Source organism: Pieris napi, chromosome 11 (assembly GCF_905475465.1).
Source record: "Pieris napi chromosome 11, ilPieNapi1.2, whole genome shotgun sequence".
Lineage (NCBI taxonomy): Eukaryota > Metazoa > Arthropoda > Insecta > Lepidoptera > Pieridae > Pieris > Pieris napi.
Window position 1 is genome coordinate 7,435,272 of NC_062244.1, and position 15,115 is coordinate 7,450,386.

Genomic DNA, 15,115 nt, shown 5'->3' on the forward strand with positions numbered 1-15,115 from the left:
TTTAAAAAAGTTGCTTAGATTTTCTTAGCTCTAATGCCTCTAAGGATAGATGATCATTCCTTTCGTTCCTCTCTTAACAGGTCCCTCATGTTCCCTTCGCATAGAGCCAACTAGATCTTCTTTTCGCACGCCCACGGTGCGTTCAATATTATTATTACTATAAGATTTTTCGCATCGGCAATTGTCAAATGCACCGGCCAGTACGTGTAAACGCAGCACGTAAATGTCAGTTCATCATTGGCCGGAATGTTTCTGCATAGCGTACTACGGAATAATTCACTTGCAAATGGACGATTAGCGTTTGACGTGCGCTCCCCTGACCCACTCAACTTAGTAATGTGCCATTCAATTACATATACGACTATGCGGAACCTAAGTTAAGTGATTTTCCCAATAGTACTCAATGAACATGGGCATTTCCGTGTAATGACAGGTAAATTGTTAATAGTAAATTGAGGATTTATCGATATATTAGTATTGCAATACAATTATATAATAAATTAGAAAACTGTCATAGTATTATGAGATACTTTTTGCTTTTCATTTTAGTATACAAATCACAAGTAATATAACAATATAAGGGTTCCAAGGTTTACTATACTTCGATTCAGTAGTACATGCCGCGGAGGATACCAATGATATGCTTATTAATAATAATAATAAAAACTTTATTCATGATAAAATTCATCTATCGCTAATCCCCATACTAGGGAGTTGTGGCTAACTGGATAACAATTATTCCGTGGTACATCATACATGTTTAAAATAATTTTTTCGATAAATGTAGTTTTAGTGTTACAACTAATCAAAAACAAATCTTATAAGAAATTAAGTATGAATGTGTGTGTGTGTATGGGTGTGTATGCGCATGTATTTGAGAGTTGTTATCAGCGTGCGTTGTCTGTGTTAGTGTTTGAAACTTCAGAGTTATGCCAAATACATAGTAAGGCCTCCGTAGATTTGAAATCTAATTCGGCTAGCGTAATTTTTATGTGATTTGTGAGTTTGTCTGATAGTTCGACAGATAGTTCTCAGAATCCATACATTGGGAATGTTATTATGGAGAAAGGGGCCCCTAAATACAAAGAAGCCAAACACAGTCCTTGTTTTGCAGTCGGGAATACAACGTCTGTTCTTAGATGTGTTCGCATTTGTTAGGCCATGGAATTTGTGATATCTTAAACAGATCGCTACGATGTATAGCTTTCTTACTGAATAAGTTTTTGTTTCTAGGTGGAGTTTGACTGTGGGGATATCTTAACGGTCTGCGCTAGTCAACTTTAAGAATTGCACTTTGTGCACGTTCCAACTTAATCAGAAAAGATTCAGCCGTTCCTCCCCATGCAGGTAGACAGTATGTTAGAAAGGACTGACAAAGTGCTAATTAAATTATTTTTATAATTTCGTCCTCCGCTACTCGTTTCAATTGTAACATTATTATATTATACTAGCTGACCGGGCAAACGTCGTTTTTCCATGTAGGTATATCATTTATAATAAAAAATAGGGGTTGATCGTAGAGGGGTGAAAGTTAGGGGTTGTATGTATTTTTTAATGCTGTATCATAAAAATAGAAAAAATATCTAAAAATATAATAAAAAATATTTAGGGGTGGACTACCCTTTACATTTAGGGGGATGAAAATTTGATGTTGTCCGATTCTTAGACATACCCAATATGCATACAAAATTTCATGAGAATCGGTCAAGCCGTTTCGGAGGAGTTTAACTACAAACACCGCGACACGAGAATTTTATATATTAGATGATACAATTCCTTAATTGAACTAAAAACTCGCATGCACAACTGCCTCCAAAACTAGCTTGCAGATTTGACATATCGACAATGGCTACAAAGAATTATAAGCATGGTCAATAATAATTGCAGCAAAACATACGTTTTAAATTTTGTTTAACACGACAGCGATATTTTACACGCGCCATTGTAAACATTTACTTTGAGCATGTATGAATTTTAAATGTTAATTGATTCACTATACGACAGATGCGGGTGAAACCGCAAAGACTTACTGAATACGTTAATGTTCGTTTTATTTCACTGAAAGCTGCTGTCGGCCTATGTAGCACTGTTTGATAAGCACGAAGAAATCAATGGAGGCTCATCATTTGTGGTATTAAAGCATTTTTAGAATATTGGTTTAGATGTTACGTATGAAATACGCTTTTAAATGGATTTGGTTTCTACTTGTATCATACATGTTGAACTTGAAACGTCGATTTGTAAGCTTAACGCAAAATGCAAATAAATAGGTGGTCTAGGTTTGATCTCCCGCTAATTATTTCCTGGTTATTGACATTTCAAAGAATGGTTATTGACATTTGATTTAAAAGACATCAAAAGTCTAACTTTTAATATTTAACTAACTTTTATTAAAATATTAAAAGTTATAATATCTATGACATGTTAAACTCGCGTCCAAAAATATTCTTAAACATCTAATAGCGAGAAGTTCAATCGCTTCAATGGTCTTTATATATGTATGGTTATAATACTCCCAAATATTTCGCTTGAAGTAAAATATTCAGCGCTTAAAAAAGTTTATCTGCATTTACATACAGATTAATATTGCATGTTTTCGAAGCCTTGATTAATAGACGCTCTGTTAAAATGCGGCTGTATAATTCAATTGCAATGAAACATTTAAACGATCAATGCAATCGGTAAAATTACACTCATAATATTGTCAAAATACGGTACTTTTAATTGGCACTTCAGTTAAGCTCTCTTGATTGAAGAGATTTAAAATAATTGTCTCTGATGAAAAGGAATATTGGACAACGTTTTAATAGTTTTACCTCATACGGTTGTTTGTTTTTATAATCATTTAAAGTGTTAAAATCCTGGCTATTGGTTCTTTTTGGACCTTAAACATCTCATATGTTTAAGGTTTTTAAGATAAGCGGATAAGGGTGATTTTTGAGTGAGTGTGAGTGTGCACGATAGCGCGTAAGTCAATCCCACATAACCCCCCCGGTCAAAAGTAATTTATTTGTTTTTGAATTCAAACTTACCTATATTTTAAGGAAATAAAATAAGAAATACCGCATTTACCATGGAGAGTGTTCAGAGGAGTTGTTCGGATTAATACCTGTAGCTGAGTTTCATCATCGGACGTCGAGGCAGAATACGAAATTCCACCCGTATCACCTTGACGTCCGCCGTTCCACAACTGAGCGTTTTTAAGGCAGTTTTTGCCGCGCACCACCACTTTGTGGAACCACTTGCCCACTGAAGTATTTCTGAACCAATTCGACTTAGGGTCCTTCAAGAAATTCCTGAAAGGCCGGCCACGCACTCGCGAGCCCTCTGGCATTGAGAGTGACCATGGGCGGCGGTATCACTCAACATCAGGTGAGCCTCCTGCCCGTTTGCCCCCTGTTCTATAAAAAAAAAATCGAATTACTATTACAAAAAGTTTAAGCAATAATTAAATTGATTAAATATATTGTTATAACACTAATACATCAACTAACTGCTGTGTTCTCTTTCAGAATGTCCAGCGCTGTGGAACAATCTGCTCCTCAGCATAATGCTGAGCCAGGGCCAATTACAACCACAACACACACGCATTACACAGTACACACTCAAAACGTACCTTGTTCTTTAAAACAAAAAAATAAATAATATATATATATGTTACTAAGCGACCATATAATTATGTATTATGATTATTTGGATAAACATAAACCAGCTCTGCAATTCTGTAACTCACACAGCGGTTTTCGCATCGGCGGTCTCTCTCAAATCAGTCGTGAAGCAGTCATTTTATTATTTGGCATTCTGAAAAGGTGGGAGCTTGTATTGTTTATCAGAATGCCAAATCATAAAATGACTGCTTCGCGACTGATTTGAGAGAGACCGCCGATGCGAAAACCGCTGTGTGAGTTCGTGAAGTGAGTTACAGAAACGCAGGGCAGCTCTCAAAGATAACGTTACCAAAGTATCTCTGAATTAGCTCTAACGTCAATGTAGACATGTTATTAGAGAAATCCAGTTTCAAACGAAATTGGTACTAAATAATGCATTGTTTATTCAATGAACGAATGGGTAATTACAATGCAGGTGTTATTCTATACTCTGTGGACACAACGGTTCATTTCAGTGATGAGCTCGAGTTTGGTTTAGGTAATATCAATCGCACGCTCCCACGAGTAAACATTGTTACACTTGATTATAGAATCATCAGTACCTATTTAGGTAATTATTGTAGCCCCTTAATATTAGATGGATAAATTATATACATTGCGTGGACATATTCAAATTTGTAAGTCCAGGTGCGTTTCGTGTACCTTATATATATATAGTCAAACCTGGATAAGTGAGAGCTCAAGGGACCGCGATCTCATTTTCTCTTATAGTGGTTTCTAGGTTACAAAGTTACAGAAGGGTCTGTCTCACATATAGAGGTGTAAAAAACTATAGAGAACAATAACAGACGCACATTTGGTTTGAATTAAATAATAGTCCCTCGAAATTTAAGATTGAGTCATAAATAGCAAAAGTTAAATGCGTTTAACTTATGGAGAGGTTCATGCGTGAAAATAGACCGTCACATATACAGGTTTCATGTTTCTCACTTATAGTGGTTTTAGAAGGGCAAAATGACGGGACCCGGTACATACTCTCATTAATAAAGTTTTCTAGCTTACCCAGTTGTCACTTACTCAGGTTTGACTGTACTATGTTAGAACGGAAGAAAGTACGAAAATAAATGTCGCTGCGGCCGGTTAGAAAGAAGGTATTTAATTGAACTCACTAGGTGATAAACAAGTCAAGTATATCTTCTGATATACGAGATGGAAAGGGACTGACCTGCTTAGGATGTTATTGAAAACAGACAGGTTTGAAGACCAATAGGGGATGGTGAAGGAATTGTGAGGAAACCGGAATGTCAAATTCAATACATTTTGGACTTACGGGAGTCATATTTATCCCTTACCTCCTGAGACCCAAAAATCTACTGTGTTAATACAAACATTTTGAAGAGCCTCTCATACAAGTTTATAAAAGTCTGCTAAGATACCCACGGCCATAGATAAAAAATATATTTGATTGAGAATATACAAACCAATACTTTATCTACGTCATATAGCCTTCTTTTGTAGACATCTAGATTGTATCTTTTGTACTTATTCCTAAGAATAGAGCATAGAAAACCAAGTATAAATACGACTGTCTCGCACAGCGCAATACGGTTTTAGATTTTAAATGTGCTTTAATAAAATAGAAAACATCTTGAATTTCAAGTTTACTTCAGTATTATTAATTTGATCTTTGAACACGAGAATAAATTATGTAAGAGTATAAAGCACACCTGCTTAGTATATGTCTTATAAAATTTTCTTTAGAAATATAAATAGGATTTTTTTTGTTTGTAATGGATGATTAACTCTAACAAAGAGAGTTAAAGCTAGTAATGATAAAAATAATAATTAATTAGCTCAATTGGTACCCTTAGGTTTCTGTTACCTATGTATTTGATCGTTTTCAATTCAGGCGAAACAATGGATTTGTTTTTGTCGCAGTTCAAGTATTAACGAGATTTACTGCAATTTTTCCCCCCCCCCCCCCCCTCCCTCCTCTTGTCAGAAAAAGTAAGCAAAACTCTCAAATTAATTTTTTGTAGGAATCCTCGAAAATGCATTTAATTTTCAATCATAGACAATGTGTGGGTAATATGCGTAAAAAGTAAATAATTAATGTTGACGTATCATCAAATAAGAAAATCAAAGACCCCCCCCCCCCACTCCTTTGCAGTAAAAGATAGAAAATAATGTAAAAGCGATTTCCTGAAAGAAATGACGCTTGAAATAAAATTCCCACCCTTTTATTTTCAAGTTCATTTGATCGAACAACAAACACTAACGTAGTTTGGCAAGTTCTTCATTAAAACTTGCCTTAACTTTGCAAACTGAAACCGATCTTAAAGAAACGCCAAGTGGAAGAAGTAATTCAATGCTATTGGGGGAAATTGTGTATATTTATTTAAGTTTTATTTAAATAAGTCCGTATTTTAAGAGTCTTTGTAACTTGAAGAATAGCAAGTAGACCGTATAGATAGAAAATATATTAAACTATTTAGAATCATATATTTTGTGTATGCAGTCGAAACTCTTGTTTGTAGAGTCTGTCTAGGATCGAATTAATCTACTTCAGTAGTTAATTTAACTCCAAGAAGACACGCGTTTTCCGATAAAATCACCCCTCCTCCTAAAATCCACAACTAATATCAGAATACTAGGCGTTGACATAACGTATAGAACGTTCAGTTTCGCGGTCATTTGGAAGGAAATGCTAAATTAGCTTCCAAGAAGCTTGGTCTGCTCAGCAAGCCGAGACGGTACACTCCGGACATCGCTTGAACTGTATAAAGCTGAAATTCAAAGCAGAATACAAAATTACACCCAGTTGATATGGGTCGACGTCCGTCGTTCCACAACTCCGATTCTACTTAAGCTCCTTTAGGATATGAGCGTTACAATTCTTAAAAGGCCGGCAACGCAATCGCGAACCCCCTGCGATTGCGATAATAATTATATATACTTAGACCCCGATGGTATCACGTCATAGGTATTGGATTATAAGTCAATGACCTATCAACCAATATTGAGAGATGAAACGTTCTTAGATTTTAAATTAACAGAGGTATCTTAATGACTAGATTTAATGGAACGTACATATTATTTTCCCTTAAGGTATTATCGTATTAATGAAAAACAATTGCAAGCCAAGATATTTATTTAACTAGACAAAACTTCCAAGACATTTCAAGCAAACTAGACAAAGCAAATCAAGCAAGACAAATAATTAAAAAAAAAATTTTTTTTTTGGATTTGTTTGAATCCATAATACACAAATCACGTTGGAGGGTGTATCTTAAACGTTTATTCAGCGAAAAATTGCAAGCGAAGATACAGCGAAAATGTAAAGCAGATTTATGTCCTATTTTCCACTATTTCTCAGAAAATATAAAGCCGCTTACAAAGTTGAAGAAATCACTGATGTTAGCAAAACATAACCTATACTATATCGTATTTCAGAGACGTTTTCTCCTTCCTCCCCTATATTATAACACTTGATTTACTATCATAAATATCGTTCTTCCTTATATTTCATACAAAATTCATACGCTAACAAAGATATCGATGCGCAGGTACAGTTTTTCAAACAACGTGATTCCGGGCGCGATAATATATTTTGTAGCGCTTTATTTTTATTGCTTGTGTCAACATTGTCCTTATTCGATGATGTATGTTCGAAGGTCGGGACTATTTTATTATTCAATACACGTCCTATATGACATTATCTATATCTATATATATATAAAAATGAAACCCGTTTTCCGTTGTCACGACATCACATGAAAACGGCTCGACCGATTTGTCTGATTTTTTTTTGTTGTGTTTGTAATTGTCAGGAGAAGGTTCTTATAAAATAAAAAAATAAAAACTTTGCGCGGAAAATTAGAAAATTCAAGAATACTTAACCACCATACAATTCGAACTTTTTGGTGTAACCTTATGGCGTTTGACATAACACAACATTGACAGAATGCGTGCTGCAAATATCGTCAGAGGATGTAAGAAAAATAAATATCGTTCAAAATAAATGCTTCGATCGGAGTTATTGTATTGATAATATAATAATATGCGAGCCAGAAAAACAAACAAAGAATGTTGTATAACATAAAGCATTAGAATAATAGACTCTTTGTTTCTGAAATATTTTTTAATTAATTATACCAATTTGAAATCAATATTCATAGTTAAGACAGGACAACGTCTGTCGGGTCCGCTAGTAGTTTATGAAATAGACAATTTACATTAAAAAATATTTAAAAAAGAAATTACTAGTTGCCAGTAGTAAATAGTACTTACAATATTTTATATATATTGATATTATAGTTATATGTGAAGACCATGAATAAAGAATAATGGATGAATAGGGATGGAAACTTAATCTATTTAAATGTGTTTTTAGTTGAAGACGCGTTAGAGGGTTGACAAAACTGTCTTTGCGAACATTAATAGCTAGCGCATATATATAGATATTACTTATATTATTATACCTTTTTACATACCCAATCTACAAAAAAATCCAACCAACGAGATCCCACTCTGCTCTTAAGTATCAACTTTCTCACACTAACAGAATGTCAACTTTAAAAGTAAACTATTCCACAGACAAAGATTCTCAATTCAGGCAATTTACAATAAGGTGCTACGTCTCTCGTTGATAACAATAATACAATTAAACACTATAACCACATATAGAACAATGTATCATATTAACCCTATTTAACACTCCATTCAGTGTTAACAATGCATTATCTCGTTTTAGCGCTGTAAGCTTTCAATTAATATTGCTATACTCATACGGGCATATTAAGCGAGCGGATGCCTCCGCGGAAGCTGTATTTGCTAATTTTACTCTTTATTGTGCGAACAATAGTTTTCTTTTGCGTTTAAAAATGTATTTTAAACACTTAATAACACAAAATTAAAAGTTGTTGCTGTTTGGTATGTGTGGTACAAGTGGTATAATAATCCAGTAGGGCTACAATCCTACATGACCTAGATTGGAACCGATTCTTTGATCATTATTGTTACAGACACTTGTCTACACCTATTTTTTATGTAATAGAATGCAAACGGGCAGAAGGCTCACCTGATGTTAAGTGATACCGCAGCCCACGGACACACACATTGCCAGAAGACTCGCAAGTGTATTGCCGGCCTTTCAAGAATTGATACGCTCTTTTCTTGATGAACCTTAAGTCGAATTGGTTCGGAAATACTTCAGTGGGCAGCTGGTTCCACATAGTGGTGGTGCGCGGCAAAAACTGCCTTAGAAAACGCTTAGTTGTGAAAATCTTAGGTGATCAGACTTCTGACTGACACACGTCCCCGATTTTTGGATAATTGAAAAACGCCGGTTTTCTCAGGATGATATCCTTCACTGTACGAGCAAGTAATAGATCTTAGGGATGAGAGTCACACGCTGAAACCACTCATGTGTACAAAGGCCAACAAGTTTTTTTAAAGTCAGTTTAATTCGTTAAATTACTTTTCACACTCAATATTTACAAATAATATGCTATTAAGAAATACAAATAATAATGAAATTCGCCAGTTAAAATATTGGCTTTGGTTAACGTACCGCAGATGAAATATTCTATTTCGAATTTATTACATTATTTACCTACATAAATCGACGTTTCGAGTGCTTTCCAGGAGTCGTGGTCAACGAGAAACTCTAGTTCATTCGCGTTTATGTTCGTAAATTAAATTCTATTAAATTGCCAGTATTGTTAATCAAATTTTTAAAAATTAAAAATTAAAAACGAAATTCTATTTGTGATCATTCGTCGTACCTCTTTACTAATCTGGGTAATTTGTCCAATACGTAAAGTAAATGGCGACTGTCTAATTTTGTTAGGAGCTAAATGTATTAAAACAATGAATTATAGACACATAAAGCACGTGTTTATATTACGAAAATATTATTTAAAAATACCGTGTATCGTCAGTATAAGTTTTAAACGTACTAACAGAAAAGTTATAAAACTATTTTAAATTAGGTCGCACTCAACATTTTTATTTCTCGTGAAATCAAACCGCGCGTTCAATAAATCACTTTGCTAGTGCAAAGCTGGCACTACGTTTACATAAGACTGCTATAAAAATGCCAACGTCCATGAAAACCGTCTAAATTTTCATAGTACGTGAAACATACCGCAGTCACGTACTGGGCACACCACTAGTGCAACTGACTCTGATCTCAGTTCAGACGGTTGAATAATTTAAAATGTATTTGAGATGATAATGCCATGGAAGGTACTCGAAAGTGATATTATGCGTGCTACATATTACTCTAGGATATCTACTCGTAATAACGTGGAATTTTAGACTTAATTATGTCAAACCAAAACACTGTTGAAATTAATTATCATCGGTTAGGTATTCGAAATCTACCGAGAATAGATCAATAATATAGATACGTCTCAAAGTTTTAGCTGTACGTATAGTAATAATTCATAGTGACTTCGGGGGCGGGTGGATTGAATTTCGCTCAATAATGAGGTTATGAGACCTCTGCTCCTCTACTAACTAACTTATAGCCTACTTTACTATTACATGTTGTATACCAAAATATTTCAACTACACTGTTTATTTACAAAACTGAATAATTAATAACTTATCCTGTCTTCATATAGGAATATGACAATCGAAAATGAACTTGGTGTTATTTTTTGCCTAATTTGATAAGCATTTCCTAATATTAAAGAGTGTTTACTGTCCAATAACTAGTACTATAAAATGTATGTGTTTCCTAGTTTAAGTGGCACTAGTGGTAAATAAACCGTTATAAATCAGAAAAACGGATGCTTTGGCATCTAAAACACAAAATGGTATGATAATATAATAATGAGTGTCCTCTGATAATCACTACATTAAGACTATGAGTTACACACTTATATTACTCTAGATCCTGAGAGCTGAGTGTATGCCTTTTCAGTAGCACATTGCAGTATTTTTGTTGGCTTTTTTATTGTTTGTAACCTTGTGCTGCTGAATAAAATTATTTTACTTTTTGTTTTGTATTTTAATTTTAAATGTATACGAATTACGAGGAATGAGGATTATGAGATAATATTTATTTTAGTTTCATATTTATTATGTGGGCCGATCCCGGCGGCACTGCAATGCCGGGCCGACCCGTGACAGGAGTGGAGCGAGCCCCGAACATCCCGTCAGTTTCCAAAAATCAGTTTAATATACTGGTCCCGCTATGCGGGAACTTTCAGATATTAAGCTGAAAAGAACAGATACTACACTTTGATCTTAGCCAAAAGGCCGAGAAGCGATACATGTTAGTATTGTGAAAAATATTGTATACAAATATTCCGGTACTCTTGTATCGCGTTTTAAGTGTGGTGCAGCGACATCTAGCACGTTTATCACTCAACTCAAATGTTGGTGCCATTCTTCTTTGTAACGGGTTCTAGAATTATATTTTTGCAAAAGGTACATATTATTTGTTACATTTATAATCAAATTAATGAATTAGTATATGTATTTATTTTTCTTCTTAAGTGTGGATCAAATTAATAAATATATTGTCACAATATACACACAATAATAATTATATAATCGAATAGGATGTTCATTGGAGCAAATAAGGATAAGTGTTACATATCAGTGACTAAACCGTGTACACATTGAATCGGACTTGTATTGGGAAAATCAATGAATTTTGCGGGTTTCCTTCATCGAAATTATATTACTTATCTTGATACCGTCCTTTTACTATCGTAAATTATGTCAATTCCAATTTGTAACCTATTCAATGTGCGCTTGTTGCGATTTATACGTATGGCCTAGCTAAGTATTTAATACTTTCCAAAATTGTATAATACATCCTTGCCATAAGTATTATAACATTAACAATATTTGGATTTTTATTTTCTTCATATTGCTAGAATTATAAATTATTTTTGAATTTCAATTTTTTATACAAAATTGGCTCAGCCAAACCACATATGGCTGTAATCCCACCTGAGTGACGTGAAATGAAGTGAGATGACCTATTGAAGGGCAGGCTTTACCAGCGTTTATTTATCCGCTGCTTGGAAGAGACAATATTATACTCTCAAGGGAAGACCGACGAGGGCAAGGAGTTCTACTTCTTCGCATTTCACAAGAGACGACGCACCAAATAGTGTAGTGCGGTACTTTGGGATGTCAACAATGCAGGGGTGAAACTCCAGCGTGCTTCTAGCCGAGCGTAGTTTGAAAGGGGACGATGAAACCGAGTTATGTAGTTGCAAGCAGCATTATCTGGAGTGCATTTCACCGATGGTTTCATAAATATTTCAGAAGATATTAGTCAATGGTTATATTGCAAATAAGAAACGCTAGAATAATACGATACAGTTTTATTGGAATTTTGTAGTTTTGCTTAATGTAGCTTTCCTAGATAAGAAAGCATAATAAAAGATAGTATAGGCAATACACTAAAGTAAGTTGTAGAATATAGGTAGAATAGGTATAAGTATAATATAATAATAATAAAGCCCGTTTATTTCCAATCATGACAAAAACAAATTATAATATACAGCTTAGATTAATTATTTTACATTTTTATACATTCTTTTTTTCTTTTGCTTGTTATCCTATATTCTATCTTCCTTTATTACCGTCGATCGGAAACCCTTCACGGGTAAAGGCCTCATCCAGCTTTAATAAAAAAATTGATATATTTAGCCTCCAAGAATTCAAAGATTCAGGGCTTGTTGGCTTAAGAGTGTGTACTTTGTTGTCAATTTTAATGGCATGTTTTGGTCGACAAGTATAAATTAAAGCTTTATTGGAAATCGTGACCGAGCATTTTTAATGAGTAAATTCGAAGTAAGAAATTATATTATTTTCATGGATTTTTATTAGTCTATCAAATGGTTTGGCAAAATACTATGCAAATTACACATTCCAAAGAAGTCAACTCCATAGATAATCTTGCCCGTGTATGTTTTATTATTAATATTGCACACTTCGATAGATATAATATTGTTTAATATATTTTTTTCCAAATTTCTAAATATGTTTAAATAAAATTATCCATTGAATGATTTAAACATTCATCGTTCATTAAAGCTTCATTGTTTTCCTTATGCTTGACAGCTGTTATGCACCTTCTAAATGAAACTAAGTATTATTCTTTAACTTTTTATTTTTATGTATATTCTTTAAGTTTTAAGGTTAATCGTTTAGTGGGTTTTAATATAAAGTGATAGTTTTTAGTAACTAAGGGTAGAGCGTTGTGTAAAATTCCGTTTGAAACCGTAAACTTAGTACCTAAACATAAACTCTTTCATCTTACGGAAAGATGTTTATAGGTAGTATGCTTCGGCATTTAAAATATAAAGTACAACCAAGAAAACTTCTGAATTATCATTGTTTATTCGGTTCAAAAATACTTTATTTCTCAAAGAATTACATTCACTTAGTAAGACAATTTTGGGCATGTTAGTTATGTACATAGTGTTATGAATTATTTGAAAATTTACCATTTATATCTCTTAAAAATCCCTAACGATATGTCAATTTATTTAATTGTTTAATTTCTGCGTTTTTATTGTTATTTGATGTATGTGCGCGATAAATGAAATGAAAATGAAATACGTAGGACGCGCGTGGTATTTGACAATTTCGTTGTGGGGTTATTATAAAACTAACATCTCCTAACATATTGAACTCAATCGATGTCAAGGGCATTTACACTATAGTCGATATATAAATTCGCTTGTTGAATAGTTTTAGAAATAGTTAAAATTAGTTTATTTAACTCCTTTAAGATAAGTTAAGTTAAGTTTGTTATTATTATTTTTTTCGTATAGTGTGTTATAATATCTGTTAATTTTATTAGCGGTTGAGTGTGAATACGGGATCGTTTTTAAACAAAAGTTAAAAATTTATAAACTTTGTACACATATTGATAAATATTATTAGCTGTAAAAACATGAATCACGATAGTGAAGCTCTTGAATTTTTATTTAATTATGTCAATTGTACTATATTTATGTATATGCAACAAAGTGTTAATAAATAAATAAATAAAGATATTTATTTGGATAAGGATTTAATTTCATGTTTTTAAAAACAACAGGAATAATGAATTATTTTAAAACTATTTAATTACGCCAAAATGAAGAATCAATCAAAGATATGCTATTGCAGATTTTTATTAGGCCTTAAGAGGAACAATTCCGTTCTTAAACTTAAACTTAACCATTTACGCAGCGCATACAATGGACACTCGGTAAGATAAAAAAAATCCTATTTTAGCAACATGTTTGATGGTACTTTGCTTGTATTTGTTGCGTCACTCATGGTCAGTAACAGTAAGAGTTATTGAATTCGAATCAGTACTTCTTCAGATTAACGTCGCTGTTAGCCAAAAAAAACGAATACTTGCTTTATAATATATTCTTGATTTATTAATACATTCTAAATAACACGTAATGTCTGACATGAATTAGGGCGTTGATAAATATGCTCTGCTTATACTATCTTAATAGAATTACATACGAAATTTTACAACAAAGCTTTTGCATTTAGTCCGTTCCCAGCCCGTATAAACGCATTATCCTGCATGGAATACCAACAGAAACAAAATGTAGGTCGTCTCCACAGATTTCGGCAGTAGGCAGTACTAAACCTCGCGGTTTGACTAATACCCAACAATAGTTATAATATTGAAGGCAAAATATTTGTTAGTCTCAGATTTCGGCGTCAGGTTCATTTTATTTTATAGGCGAATATATTTAATCGCAAGACAGCCGGTTTCATCACAATGATTTCCTTCTAAGTACAAATTTATTCGATTGGACTTGGAGTTTATATAGTATGAGGTGAGATATGAATACTGTACAATTTCCACTCTCACTTACTCACTCCGCTGGCTCTGCTACCCAAAGAGTGTCCACACTTCCGAAATGAGAATCTACTAGCGCTCCCTGTCCCTGCCTGAGATGGCACAGCTCCCGCCAATTGCTGGCTTTTAGCTGCAGCAGGTCCTGCTGCACTCTGTCGATCCTGTCGGTACCTAAAAGCCTTTAGTACTTACCAATCCAAAACAGTTATTGTTTCACTGGGACGCCTACAGTTTTTACTGTAGTAAATATCTCTACGCCACGAAGTTATACAATATCTATACTATTAATTTTTTTTATGCGTTTTTGTTATTATTTCAACTGTTTGCATTATCCTGTAATGTTTTAAGCGAATGCATAACCCTGCTAGCACGTGAATAAAATATTACATAAATCTCTTTAATTAGCCCTAAGACGATATATTAGCTTTAATATTAACGTGTAATATTAAAGTCAGTTGCATTTTAAAATTACCGCAATAACTTATATGGTTTAACTGACTGTTAAAAAGGGAAGGCGTCTGCCGGGTCCGTTCTTAAACACTAAAATGAATACTAATATTTATATAACTTACAAATAAACGTGTAATTATTTCGTAGTTCTAAATTAATATACTATTTAATGTGATACTAATTTATTTAGTTGTACACTGGCTGAATTCAC

General features: G+C 33.5%; 1 non-coding gene across 1 annotated transcript; it reads right to left on the minus strand.

The window, feature by feature from the left end:
- Window positions 1-10,696: 10,696 nt before the first annotated feature.
- Window positions 10,697-10,889, minus strand: LOC125054245. Its single transcript, XR_007117688.1, has one exon. It is a non-coding gene; the product is annotated as a U2 spliceosomal RNA (small nuclear RNA).
- Window positions 10,890-15,115: the final 4,226 nt, after the last annotated feature.